The sequence below is a fragment of the Aotus nancymaae genome, unplaced genomic scaffold (genome assembly GCF_030222135.1).
Source record: "Aotus nancymaae isolate 86718 unplaced genomic scaffold, 86718_ANA_hifiasm-v0.15.2.pri h1tg000029l, whole genome shotgun sequence".
Classification (NCBI taxonomy): Eukaryota; Metazoa; Chordata; class Mammalia; order Primates; family Aotidae; genus Aotus; species Aotus nancymaae.
In genome coordinates, this window is record NW_026988442.1 from 35,883,166 (window position 1) to 35,897,218 (window position 14,053).

Consider the following 14,053-nt stretch of genomic DNA (forward strand, 5'->3'; position numbering starts at 1 on the left):
CAGAGGCGTTTGAACCAGAGCAACTCCATCTTGAATAGGAGCAGGTAAAAAGAGACTGAGACCTACTGGGCTGCATTCCCAGATGGTTAAAGCATTGTAAGTCACAGGATGAGATAAGAGGTTGGCGCAAAACACAGGTCATAAAGACCTTGCTGATAAAAAAAAAGGTTGCAGTAGAGAAGACGGCCAAAACCCACCAAAACCAAGATGGCAACGAGAGTGACTCCCACCAGCGCCATGACAGTTTACAAATGCCATGGCAACGTCAGGAAGTTAGCTTATATGGTCTAAAACGGAAAGGCATGACTAATCCACCCTTCTGTTTAGCATATCATCAAGAAATAACCATAAAAATGAGCAACCATCAGCCCTCGGGGCTGCTCTTTTATGGAGTAGTCATTCTTTTGTTCCTTCACTTTCCTAACAAACTTGCTTTCACTTTACGGATTCGTCCTGAATTCTTTTTGCACAAGATCCAAGAACCCTCTCCTGGGGTCTGGACTGGGACCCCTTTCCTGTAACATTAGGATTGCTCTGATTTCTATAGAGGGAAAAAGTAACACTCAGAGAGGTTAAGTAATGTGCCTGAAGTCATACAGCAGGCAAGTGGTGGTACCAGGACTTGATCCCTTCCAGGCTCAGTTGTAGGACCGTGGAGGGTTGGATCAGAGCCAGTGCTCATGTTTTTGGCTTCCATCCTGAGTCCTCTTGCTGTGGGGGCATTCTTATTGCCCAACTGAACAGGTGAGGACAGGGAGACTCAGAGCGTTCTATCCCAGTTGGAGGCCATTCAGCAAGAAGGAGTGGAGCTGATACAGGAAAGGGTCCCGGTCCAGACCTCACAAGAGGGTTCTCGGATCTCGTGCAAGAAGGAATTCAGGGGGAATCCACAGATTAAAGTGAAAGCAAGTTTATTAAGAAAGTAAAGGAATAGGACAACAGAGGGCTGCCGGCCGCCCACTTTTGTAATTATTTCTTGATGTTATGCTAAACAAGGGGTGGATTATTTATGCCTCCCCTTTATAGACCATATAAGCTAACTTCCTGACGTTGCCATGGCATTTGTAAACTGTCATGGCGCTGGTGGGAGTCACTCTCGTTGCCATCTTGGTTTTGGTGGATTTTGGCCGGCTTCTCTACTGCAACCTGTTTTATCAGCAAGGTCTTTATGACCTGTATTTTGTGTGGACCTCCTATCTCATCCTGTGACTTAGAATGCTTTAACCATCTGGGAACGCAGCCCAGTAGGTTTCAACCTCATTTTACCCAGCTCCTATTCAAGATGGAGTTGCTCTTGCTTACATGCCTCTGACAGAACCCTCCTACAGAACGGGCCCCAAGCTCCAGGAAGGAGGAGAATAGGAGCCCCAGGGGGCTGGGCATCTCCAGCCACCAAGTGAGGCTTCATGTCCCAGCTGGGCAACCTCAGGCAATGCCTTACCTCTCTATGCCTCAGTTTCCTTGCTGCAAAATGAGGACTTGAAGAGTTCTTTCCTCACTGTGGGATTGTGAGGCCCCAGTGAGGTCATCTACGTCAAGCACTTCACAGTGAGCTGGTTCCCCAGTATTGCCCACCCCAGGGAACCCTGGCTGTTTCTATTCCCCTGATTCTAAAGCCATACCATCCTGTGTACCAGAATGCTTGCTGCCAGGGGCTCTGTTATCCAGCTGGGTCCTCTGGAGTGGGTAGGCCACGTGCTCCGGCACTGGTTTCTCCCAGTGCAGAGCCAGTGGCTGGGAACAGATGACCTCAAAGGCCCTGGGTCTCCCTGTGCTGCCACTGAATTTTTGATTCTAGATTTCATTCATTTGTTCAACAGTGCCAGAAATAGTGCAAGGCTCTGGAGCAAACAGCAGTGACCTTCGTTAAGTTCTGAGTGTACGTGTGCAAGAATAGAGGTTCATGAAGCAGATGGGAGAGATCGACCCTCTGAAGACACACGCTTTCTGTGTGCCTCTCTCAGGAGGGAAGTGGTGTTTGTCAGAACATTTATTTTGCAAAATGCTTTTACTTTCTCCCTGTGGGGCAGTCCTCGTCATGACTATCTAAGCTACAAGACGGACTGGGCCACCCTCGTTTATCCCCATTTGACAGATAAGAAAACTGAGGTCTGTAGAAGTTGAAATGATTTGCCCAAGGCCAGGGAGCTAATAATCAGGTGCTTGGTCCCACAACTCCTCCCCAACCTTGTCATGCCCAGTGAAGTGATAATTCTGGTCATGTGGTCATTGGCCGGGTCCTAGGAAGACTGGGGATTCTATGCGTATTTCGGGAAAAATGGCCTGGTAACTCTTCAACTACTAATTTATTTCAGTCTCCTTAAATTCTAGCCAGGCAAAAGGCTATGTGTGATCCCCATCCCTGCTGCAAACCACTCTGTGAGTCAACCAATAAAGGCTGCATGAACTTTTTGAACCTGGAAGGATGATGAAACCCACTCACAGCCTTTAGCCACTTGTTCGCACCTTTAGGGCAGAACTAGCAAAGTCAATAACTTATTGAGCATCTACTGTTTGCCAGGAATTTACTGTTTGCCAGATTGGGGGGGGTCGCATCACTTACTTTTCACCAGATTAGAAATTCACTTACTTAATTTACATTTCTAGATCAGGGAGAGAAGCTTTGTGAGACTGCCCGCTCCTAAGATTGCCGGATAAAATATAGGACAAATACAGTTTATAAAATCATAATATTGCAACATTATTTGTGTTTATCTGAAACTCACATTTAACTGGGCGTCTTGAGTTTTTAAAGTTTGCTAAATCTGGCAACCCTACCAGGATCACACAGGGCACTTGGATGAGAATTGAGATGATGAGACTCCTCAGCCTCCACTCTTCACCACTGCGAGGGCAGCCTCCCAGCTGCTTCGAGAAACTGATAGAAAAGGTCAAAGCCAAAGGCTCAGGTGGCCATCCATTCCTGCTGGCTCAGGACTCAGAGTTTTCCTGGGCTCTGTGGCTGGCTATTCAGTTCTGAAGCCAGAAAAGTCCTGGGCAAATGTGGATTGTTGGCCACCCTAGCAGGGGCTCCAGCTGGGCCTGTTGCAGGGGTGGGTAGCACTGAGCCAGGAGGTTACAGAGAGCGTGATAGGGAAAGGAACTGACCCTAGACCCCGTCTGACAAACTCCTTCCTCTCCGTAATCAGTCAAGAGCCATATTTTCCCATCTCCACCATTCACTTAGAATTTCAGAATTTCGTGACATACAACCTAGTCTAATAATTGACTCACCTTTCTCAAATAAATGCATTTATTTTGAAAGAACTTCTCTGTCACTACCATAGATGGAAAACAAGCATCAGTTCCCACAAATATAAGATAGCCATAAAAATAAATTTGAAAAATTATTAAAAGAAAAACAAGTTGTTCATCGGTGTACACCTAGAAATTAACTCATGTGCCCACTGGTGTGAGTACCACCCTTTGTGCCAGATGAAGGCATGCCTTGATCTAAGGAGACAGAAGACAATGAGGCCACCCTTGAAAACACCAAGTGCTTCTGAATGGAAGTAGCTGTAGGGCTGTGAAGAGGGAAAGATAATAGAGAAAGCCAGGAAGCCTTCCTGAAGGAGGCAGGGCTTAGGTGATTTTGGAGTCAGGGCAGAGTGTGGACAGGCAGGGAGAGGCAAGGCAAGCCTTCCTTGTCAGATTTGTTTCTGGGAGCTGGTCTTTTTCCATGGGCTCCTTTCGGGAAGGTCCTCTCTTTGTGAAGTTCCAATATGCACAGATGTCAGTCACCACGTTTCAGTTAAATAACTCCAGTTCTCCAACAACACACGGTTCCATTTTAAGTTACCACAGTATCTTAACTGTGCATAATTGCACAAATTACAAACTTCCCTGCTAGCTTGACAGCCCACAAATCACTATGTAATAACAGGTGCACATCACTATCCATGACCGATCACATCACTGCTTCAAAGTCTGTCAAAGACTGGTCACTGCCCATCTGTATTCAGTTCATTCATACACAGACAGCAAAGCTTGAAGTTGCATTGCCTCCTTTTCCTTGTTTCCCATTGATAAGCCCACATGCCGTTTTATAAAAGTGAGTAATCCAAAGAGAGAATCAGGGACAAAGATAAAAAGTACAGCTAAGAAATGAAAAGCAGTAATGCTAAAAATGAGACATTTGCATTGAACATAAATTGAGTTACTAGAGAAATAGCGGATGGTGGAAATGGTGGCTCAGGTCTAAGGGTGATGCAAAGTCTTAGGGTCTTTGAATCTTGAATCAGACTGAAAAACTTCGTGATGCCAAATTCACAGCATATGTTCTATTACTGCCATGTAGGCACTTGTGGCAGACATCACTAATCAATTCTAGCACTCCTCAGGGTGCAGAGGTTAAGAAGTTCCTGCTCCAAAACCTGACTGCCCGGCTTTGAATCTAGGATCTTTCACTTTCAAGCTACGTGTCCTAAGGCAGGTAATTTAAGCTCTCTGAGCTTCCATTCACTTATCTACAAAACAGACACACATAATGCTATCTCACAGGGTTGCTGTGAAGTAAAATGAGATATATATAAAGCGCTTGACCTTGTCTGGCATCTAGTAGGCTCCGTGTGTGGTAGCCAGCGGCAGTAGCAGCAGTGCTGCCAAGCCAAGAGTCAGTTCAGAGCCCTTCTCAGCCCGGAGCACCAGACAGTCACTACCGATGAATCCAAGCTGGAAGGGGCGGTGGAATCTGCTTGCCAGTCCTGCTGTGATCCAACCTTGCAGACTCTGCCAGCTGAAACAATGAGCCCATGGCCTCCCAGAGAGCTAGAAGCCTTGGGCTGTGTTCTGGATGATCCCTATATCAATCGTGCTTCCCCAGCCAGTCTTACCTCCATTTCAAACATGCTGAAAGGCTCTCAGCGTGGGCTTAGGATGCTGAGGCCAGGAAGATCCCCAAGAGGATCTTTGGGTTTGAGGACATTTTCGTAAGTCTTGAATCTTCCCATTCAGGCAAGCTCTCTGGTGATAATATTAAGCTTTTGTTAAGGGCTAATGGCATCAAAATGTTTGTCTTCATTGGCCTCTGAGTTTGAGGTTGGCTGTGGGCAGTAGTGAGAGAAGTGAGCACCGGAAACCTGTCTTCCACCCCAGATGTCCCAGAGATAGGCATCTGTCTTCCTTTGCAAAGGGTCGAGCATGGTCAGGACTGGCAGTTCCACCTTTGCCTTGCTGAGCTGGGTTCTTGCTCTTGCTCAGTGTTGCTTCCCAGGGATGGGTATTTCCTTGTGGCTATCTGTAATGAATTTCAGAGCTGGTGCCTGCCATTGTCACCTGGCTGAGGAGACCGAGGAGGCAGACCCTAGTCAAAGGACATCCAGAGGGGAGGGGAGCTCCACCATATAAGGGGAGCAAATTGCCAGGAGGTGTGGAGAAGCTGGGTCCAAGTTGGGTACACATCTCACTTGTCAAGCAGCCTCGCAGACCCCATGCCTCGGCCAGGCTCTCAGGTAAGCCCAGGTGTGAATACAGGTCTGGCGCATCCATTGGGCAGCAACTTATTAGCTTCACACCCAAAAACAAAGCCACCCAGAGGCCATGGAAAATTCACTTCAGCTTCCAAGGCAGATGAAGTAAGAAATCAGAAACTGGGCTGGGAAAAAGAGAGGCTCCCAGTAGAAATAGCAACGAAGACAATCATGAGAAAGTTTGCTTCTTTGGGAGCTTTCTTGTCATCTTTGCTGTTTATTGAGTGTTTACTACGTGCTGCACCCTCTCAATTATGTGTGTTTTGCTTTTTTAACCCTCAAGGCAGCACCATGAGATGTGTCATGTTGCCACCGTCTTAAAAATGAGAAAACTTATGCTCAGGTTGTTGACATGCCTAGGTCACCCAGTCCTGGTAAAAATGAGACTCAGACCCAAGTAATGATGCCTCAAAGTCTTTTCCATCCCCCCATGTGATCTCTCGCATGCTGGTCCTGTGTCCAGCGCCTCTTATAACCATGTTTAGAGGATGCATAGGTCTTTAGTAGATAGAAAAGAGGAGAAGGTGTTTCAGGTGGAAGGAAAAGATTGAGAAAAGCCCAAGGAAGAAGAAATTGACACAGTGTTTAGTTGCTATCCTAGAATAGTCTGCTTTGATCAAATGGTAGACTTTGGGATATGCCAGGAATAAAGGTCAATAGACAGGTTGTGTTTGAACGTCACTGCTCTTGAAGGGTCTTGAAATTCAACAGACGTGTTGCAATTGGATGCAGTAGGTAATAGGGAGTCATAGTGGGTTCTTGAGCAGGAAAGTGGCATGCAGAATAACAATCTTGGAAGACTGCTTTGACTGCCCCTTGCAGGATGGGAGACAGAAGGCAGGAAGGATTGCTTAGAACAGTGTCGTTATCACGAACAATGACAAGAAGGGGACAGTTCAGGAAGTAGGTTGGCGCTTTGGAAAACACTGAGAGAAACAGGTTAGCTATTGTGGCAGGTTTGCTATGGTGGCCCTATTGCCTCCTCCAAGGTGTGGTGAAGGAAGGTGCATGTGAACCATTTCTGCTATGAGCTGTGAGGGCCATCCTGCAGGGAGGGCTTCTGCAAAAGCATCACATGTTCCCCAAAACAGAAATGCACAAAAGAGCCAGTTCTTCTCCTTCCCCTGAATGCAGGTATCTAGAAATGAACCTGAAATGCCCATCTCACAACCACCCAGAGGTCACTGGCAAATTCACTCCAGCTTCCAGGGAAGACTGCTCAAAGGCAAAGCCAAGACCTGAGGCTGGCAGTGCAGAGAAACAGAAAGGACCGGGGTCTGATGTCCCTGAGCTGCTCTTCCTTCTGTGCCTGGAAATGCCCTGTCTCTCAACTTCATGCCATGGAGATAATAACATTCCTTTCTCTAAGTTAGGAGTTCCTGAAACTTGTGCCCAATGGCCTCTTAACAGAGATACTGATTGTAGGAGTAAGAGAAAAAGCTTAGAAGCAGAGATGGTCCTTGCTGAGTGGGCGTCAACCAGTCTGAATAACCCTACATTCTAACCTAGCTGGTTAAGGGGTGGACAACTGACCTCAGGACGGCCTGTTCATAAGTCTGGCCAAGCCAATAAAATTCCTCTCATGGAAACTTGAACTAAGAGACTCAGAGAAGAGCTTCCATATAGGGTAGACCCTTGTGCTGAAAGATGAGGTTGTTATAAGTCTAGGAAGTCAAGGCTGGATCGATGCATTTATTGAGGAAGTTGGTTGGGAAAAGAGAATCAAGGAGATGTGGGCAGAGATAAGGGGAGTAGAAAGAGAAACAGAGAGAGAGATGAAGAAGGAATCCACGAGGGACAGAGTCAGAGCTCAGAGAACATGTTGCTCCTAAGACACATGGAAACCAGGTTGGCTCCTAAACCCCAGACCCAGTTCCGGAGGGTGCAGTGTATTTCCTGCCCTCAGAATCTGTGCATTCCCCAACAAACACCCCTTAACTTGAGCTGAATTGAGTGGGCTTCTGTTCCTTCTTCAAAATCAGTGTGAGCAGAACACTTGGAACCAGCCCTTGTGTTGTTCACCACTGTGTTACCAGCATCCAGGATGGTGCCTGGCACATAAGTATAAAATAAACGGATAGATGAGTGGGTGGGTGAGATGGATGGATGGATGAATGGATGGGTGGGTGAGATGGATAGATAAATGGGTGGGTAGATGAGTAAAATGGATGGATAGATGGATGGATGGGTGGGTGGGTGAGACGAATGGATGAATAAATGAATGGATGGGTGGGTGAGATGCATGTATGTATGAGTGGGTAGATGAGTAAGATGCATGAATAGGTGGGTAGGGAAATGAGTGAGAGGGATGGATGGATGAATTGAAGGATAAAGATGAATGGGTGGCTGGGTGAGATAGATGGATGGGTAAATGGATGAATGGGTGGGTGAAATGGACGGGTGGATGAATGGATGGGTAAATGATGAATGGGTGGGTGAAATGGATGGGTGGATGAATGGATGGGTAAGATGGATGAATGGATGGTGAGTGAATGGGTGGACGCATGGGTGGGCTTCAGCGGGGCTGTGGAAAGGCGAGGTCTGCTGCGGGGTCAAATGCCCCTAACACACACCATTGCAGATACTTCAGCTGCAACAATCTTAACTGCCACTCGCTATGTACCTGTCCCTGTTGGGGTCCTGATGCCTGTGCTGGAGCCATGGTCCTCAATCACCTGGGGGCTGTTTAAAGCTCAGACTTCTGGGCCCACCCACAGCATCTCTGATCCCTAGTCAGGAGTGGGGCTAAAATACTGCATTTCTGACAAGTTCCCAGATGATGTTGGTGCTGCCGATCTGAGCACCCCACTTAGCAAACCACAGTGCTAGAGGAATATGAGAACTGGTGATACAGGGCAGGCAAGCCCCAGAGTTGGCATTTAGCCTGGGAAGGTTCTTGGCTTTGCTCAGGAAAGAATTCAAGAGTGAGCGGGTGCTAGAAGCTTTATTGAGGCAACAATGTCGCAGCTCCGTGACTGCTCCCACAGAGCAGGGATACCCGCTAGGCAGTGTGTGGGGAGCTCAGGGGCAGTCCTGCAGTTATAGTTATAACCACTTTTAATTACATGCAAAGTAAGGGGCAGGTTATGCAGAAATTTCTAGAAAAAGAGTGGTAACTCCGGGTTGTTGCCATCAAAAGAGGCACTAACTTCCAGGTGTTGCTATAGCAATGGCAAACTGACATGGCACTGGTGGGTGTGTCCTAGGGAGAGGGGCTTTCACCTCTTCCCTGTTCCAGCCAGTCTCCAATGTGGTCCAGAGTAAAGTCCTGCCTCCCACCTCACTGGTGCTCTCCCATGGCCCTCGTGGTCCGGCTGTGAAACACGTAAAGAATGGGAAGGTGGAGAGGAGAGCTCAGTCGGAACCAGGCAGGCCTGGGCTAGGAGCACCTCCCAAAGCATGGGCCCTTGACCGCAGCCAGCCCCAGGTCTCAGGAGCACCCTCTCTGACAAATTTATTTCCTCATTCACTATGACTGAGGGTCAGCTAGGCTCTGGAATGGAGAAGATAAAATGGTCTGATGAAAGCATGGAGCTCACAGCCTGAAATCCGCATGACGTGAGGGCAAATATTCGCTCATGAAATGTCCAGGTGTGAGGAAGCTGGATGGGAGGGATACTCTACCCAGATCCCCGCAGATCCCTTGTACTGTTTCCACATGCTTCCGCTGAGGAAGGGGCTGGACTGGACTCCAGAGACAGGGCTGGACACTAGACCAAATTGAGGACTAGCTAAAATAAAGATGGGAGTGGAAGTGGCTTTGCATGAGACGCGCCCACCAGTGCACCACATCAGTTTACCATTGCCATGGTACGTCTTTTCATGGCAATGACCTGACGACTCAGAAGTAATTATCCTTTTCCTAGAAATGTCTGCGTAGGCTGGGCACAGTGGCTCACGCCTGTAATCCCAGCACTTTGGGAGGCCGAGTTGTGCAGATTACTTGAGGTCAGGAGTTCAAGACCAGCCTGACCAACATGGAGAAACCCCATCTCTACTAAAAATACAAAATTAGCCAGGCCTGGAGGCACATGCCTGTAATCACAGCTACTCAGGAGGCTGAGGCAGGAGAATCGCTCGAACCCGGGAGGTGGAGGTTGCAGTGAGCGAAGATCACACCATTGCACTCCAGCCTGGGGAACAAGAGCGAATCTGCATCTCAAAAAATAAAAAAGAAATGTTTGTATAAACTGCCCCTTAATCTGCATGCAATTAAAAGTACGTATGAATCTGACTGTGGAACTGCCCTGAGATGCTACTCTGCGTACAGGGTAGCCCTGCTCTATAGAGCAGGCACAGAGCTGTAACACTGCCACTTCAATAAAGCTGTTTTCTTCTATCCTACCACTGGCTCACCACTGAATTCTTTCCTGGGTGAAGCCAAGAATCCTGGTGGGCTAAGCCTCAATTTAGGGCTCACCTGTCTTGCATCACTGCCTCTGCGCATCTGTTTACAATAACTAGTCTTTGGAGAACTGCTTTCAAGCTATCAGAACTACATGGGGCAGGTCCACAGGTCCAGAAGTTCCTGGGAGTCTATACTCCCAGGATGGTCCTTACCCAGAGAATAACTGATAGGGCTTAGGAGTCAAGCGACTCCTGGTGCCTGGTTAGGAAAGCTCTCTGGTGTGAATTACGGCCCAGAGTTCCCTGAGGGGTCAGTCTGCAGCCACTCTCCCTGGACTGCCTGGAGTCTCGCCTTTGCTTGGCTTCTTCTCACTCCTGGCCTGCTGCCTTCACTTCCCAGGGGTCTCTCCTAAGAGTGGGTCCTTAATAGATTGCTTGCCCTTGATTCTTGGTGTCAGGGTCTGCTTCCAGGAAACCCAGCTTAGGACAAAAGCCATGTGCAGGAGTTCAGAGGCAGACACAACAGAATGAAGAGAAAGTCCAGGAACAGGTGTCTGGAGGAGGAGGCAGAGGCGTGCAGAGTCAGAATAGTGAGGGGTCCAGCTGAGCACGAGCTCTGAGAGTCATGGAGTCATTGGAGTTGAGTAACTACCAAAGAGAGATCTCCATCCAGTCCCGGTAGTGGTTTCTCCTTCCACAGAAAGCAAAATCCAGCCTCTGAGATGCAAAGGCAAGCCAGGCACGTTTAGAGAGGTTTCCTAAAGTCCTGTATGGAGAAAAAGTGAGAGAGGTTTGGGCTTATAATTTATTTCAGAAATTGTTCATGGTTGCATTTGGCCCAGTAGACAGTACAAGAAAAATGCTAGAGCAAAACCGTGAGGTCTGGCTGCTTCTTGAGCTGCTTCTGCAGAGAAGCAGGGCTGCTGCCATCCTGTGTCTGGGAAAACCAGGGCAGGGCTGGCCTGAGCATTAGAGCTGATGGCGGCTGTGGCCTGTCTGGAGCAGTTGCTGAGGGGATGCCAGCTGCAGTAGGGGAGGTGCAGCTGGGGCCGCATGCCCAACAGAGCCGGCAGGAGCCAGGAATAGGTGCAAGCCTCACCCACTACCGTGTTGGCAGTGTAGAAGCCCCACGCTTTCAGGCACGACTGCAGCTGCCCAGCCACAGCTCCAGACCCAGGCATCCCTGTGATCTCAGGGTCCCATGAAACACCCCAATGCCCCCTCGCCCCTGCCCCTGCAGGCTCAGAAGTGCCTGCTGTGACTCCCTCCTCTCTCCCTGCTCCCAGTACCCGCTCTGATTTTGGAGCAAAGTTATGGCCTAGCCTGAGTGCTGTCACAACCCAGCTGGGTGTGCACACACTTGGGGTGGTGCTGACATGCCAGGTCCTCATGCCACCGTGGCACCCTCTGGACTTTGGGTGTTGATAAGTGTGGAAGGGAGGCTGGTAGGGGGCTGAGGGCAGCTTGGCATAGGCCTGCAGGCACCCCTCGCACAAACAGCCTGGGTGCTGTGGATGGCACGTTGATAGCAATGGCAGAGAGGTTCCTGGGTAGAAAGGGGTGGGTCCCATTGAAACTTCACCTTCAAGACAGAGCCTTGAAACTTGGGGGCCAGGCTGCAAGTTCCAAGTGCAGTCTGTGGTCTGGCGAGAAAACTTATGGTGCTTTCCGGGCCTGCCCATGGCTAACCCATGGACCAATCAGCATGCACTTCCTCCCTTCTGAGTCCATAAAAACCCCAGACTCAGCCAGACTCAGAGAGACATTGGGAAGGAGCCACCCACTCCAGGTCTCCTTGACCTGTCAGAAAGACCTGCCTGTGGAAAGGAGCTACCCATTTCGGGTCTTCTGAGAGCTGTTCTGTCACTCTCTGCTTTGCTCACTCTCCAGTTGTCCACATACATCATTCTTCCTTGAGGCAGGATGAGAACTTGGGACCCATGGATGGCAGGACTGAAAAAGCTGTAACACAAACAAGACTGAAACATACCCCAGACTACCCATGTTGCAGGCAATGAGAAAAAGAGAAGAGCTGCGGCTCTCTGGGGGTCCTAGACCTAGGAGCTACTCAAGCCAGGGCTGTGACACTCTCTTTGGGGCTCTGCAGTTCCTGGCATCTCCAAGTTTCCAGGTGCTACCATGTTCCCAGGTGTTCACAGTGGAAGCCACTTGTGGTACGCCTGGTCCAGCCACAGCCTCACAGGGAGCTGGAGCCCAGAGCACCTGCCCTGCCATAGCCAGCACACCTGGCTAGACTCCATGCTCACTTACACACCCCTCTCCACTCCATGCCTGGCTCACATGGTATCTGGGACAGCAGCATGAGGAGAGAGTAGCCTGCCTGGCTGAGTGGGCAGAATGAGCCCCACAGGCCTGAGCAAAACTCAGGCAAAGGAGCCATGGGCCACAGAGACTGCGAGCTGGAAAAGTGACCGCCAAGGATCCTGTGACAGAGCCAGCAGAGTTTTCATCAACAGGACATCCTGGCCTCCCTGCTGCCTTTCCCAATGTCCATTTGACAACTGGTAGAGACTCCACCTGTTTGCTGCCAGGGACTAATTGCGGGGGACGAGGAATATTCCAGAAATGAAGAAAATGGGAGGTATAGGCCTTCCATTGTGTTCACGGCTATAATTACTTGTTCAGGTGTTGCCTCCCACTACTTGGGCAGAGCAGGGTGGGAGGAACCAGGGGAGGGCCTTGCCAGGACTGTAAGGTTGAGCCCAGCTTCCAGAAGTTTCCCTGTAGGAAGTCTTGCTTCGGCAAAGCTGTGCTCATTTTATTCCTCTGTATCATTGATTGAATAACGTTCCTCTGGGAAAACTGTTCCCTTTTGGGGATAGACAGTAAAGATAGCTACCACTTTCTCTATGGCTCATGTACTTTGTATTTTAGTATCTTCACCTCAAACCACCCCATGATGATCTCATTTTACAGGTGAGAACATCGAGGTTCAGCATGGTTAACCAACTACTGATGGTCACACAGCTGACAAATGGGAGAGCTGGAAGTCAGACCTTCAAGTTGGCAGGATGTGTCCACTCCCTGTCCAAGCTCATCCCTTCCTGTCCCCTCCCTCACTACTGTCAGCCACAATTCCCTCCTGTGTCTTCAATTCAGAAGGCCCCTTCCAGCGCCCGGGCCTTTGCCTAGGCCAGTTCCTCTGCTTGGAGCACTGTTCAGACCGGCTCATGCTCTTCAATCTCTACTCACCCATTAGGTAGAGAGGAGTCTTCCCTGCTCTCATCGAAGTGGGCGCCCCATCCCCCGCTTCCTCTACACACCTCTGCCTCTTTTCCTTTACAACCATTATCCTAGTTGCAATTATGTATTTATTTACTTATTGATATTTCATTGCCTATCTCTAAGAAGCATTGATTTTTCACATCCCACTCTGTTTCCAGAGCTAAGTACCATGCTCGGCACGTAGCAGGTGTTTGAAAACCATTGATTCCTGGAGGGAAGGAGACTGGCAGTCTTGCACCCTGCTTTCCAGGTGCTCTGTGCTGAGTAAGATGATGTCTACCTGTCAGGGGCTGCACTTGTCATGATGCATATTTTTATGCCAGCTCAGAACAATGTGCATTCTCTCTGGCCCAGCCTGTAGCCCCTTTGGCGAGGGCCAGAGAGGTGGCATCCCATCCTGTCACATCCACGAGCCTCATCCAGGATCAGCTTTTCCTTAGAAACTTCCTCCCAAATGAATCCACCCCAGTCCTCAAATCCTAACTGTATGTATTAGGAATCACATTCTGGGGTGGCCAACTGTCCTGGTTTGCCAGAGGCTGAGGGGTGTCGGTGCTAAAACTGGGACAATCCCAGGCAAACCAGGATAGTTGGTCACTTTACAGATTTGGCTACCATGAACAGAAGCCTGTAAAAGAGTGGCTTAAAGATATTAGGGGTTTACTTATCTCTTATGTAAAAGGAGAAGGCCAGGACTGGAAGGTGGCTTCTTAATATTATTGAGGACCTGAGCTCCTTACTTTCTGTCCTTCTATCCTAGAGGCATGGTATCCACACTCAAAGTTACCTCACGGTCCCAAGATGGCAGCAGCAGCTCCAGTCATCATACACTCGTTCCAGGCAGAGAACACAAGGAAGTGGAAGGTCAAAGAAGACAGGCACCTGCTGACTTAACTCCCTTTAAAGAGCTTCCTCAGAAGCCCCATTTGGGACTCTACTCATATATCTGACCAGAGCTATATCACATGACCATTTCTAGCAGCAAGGGAAGC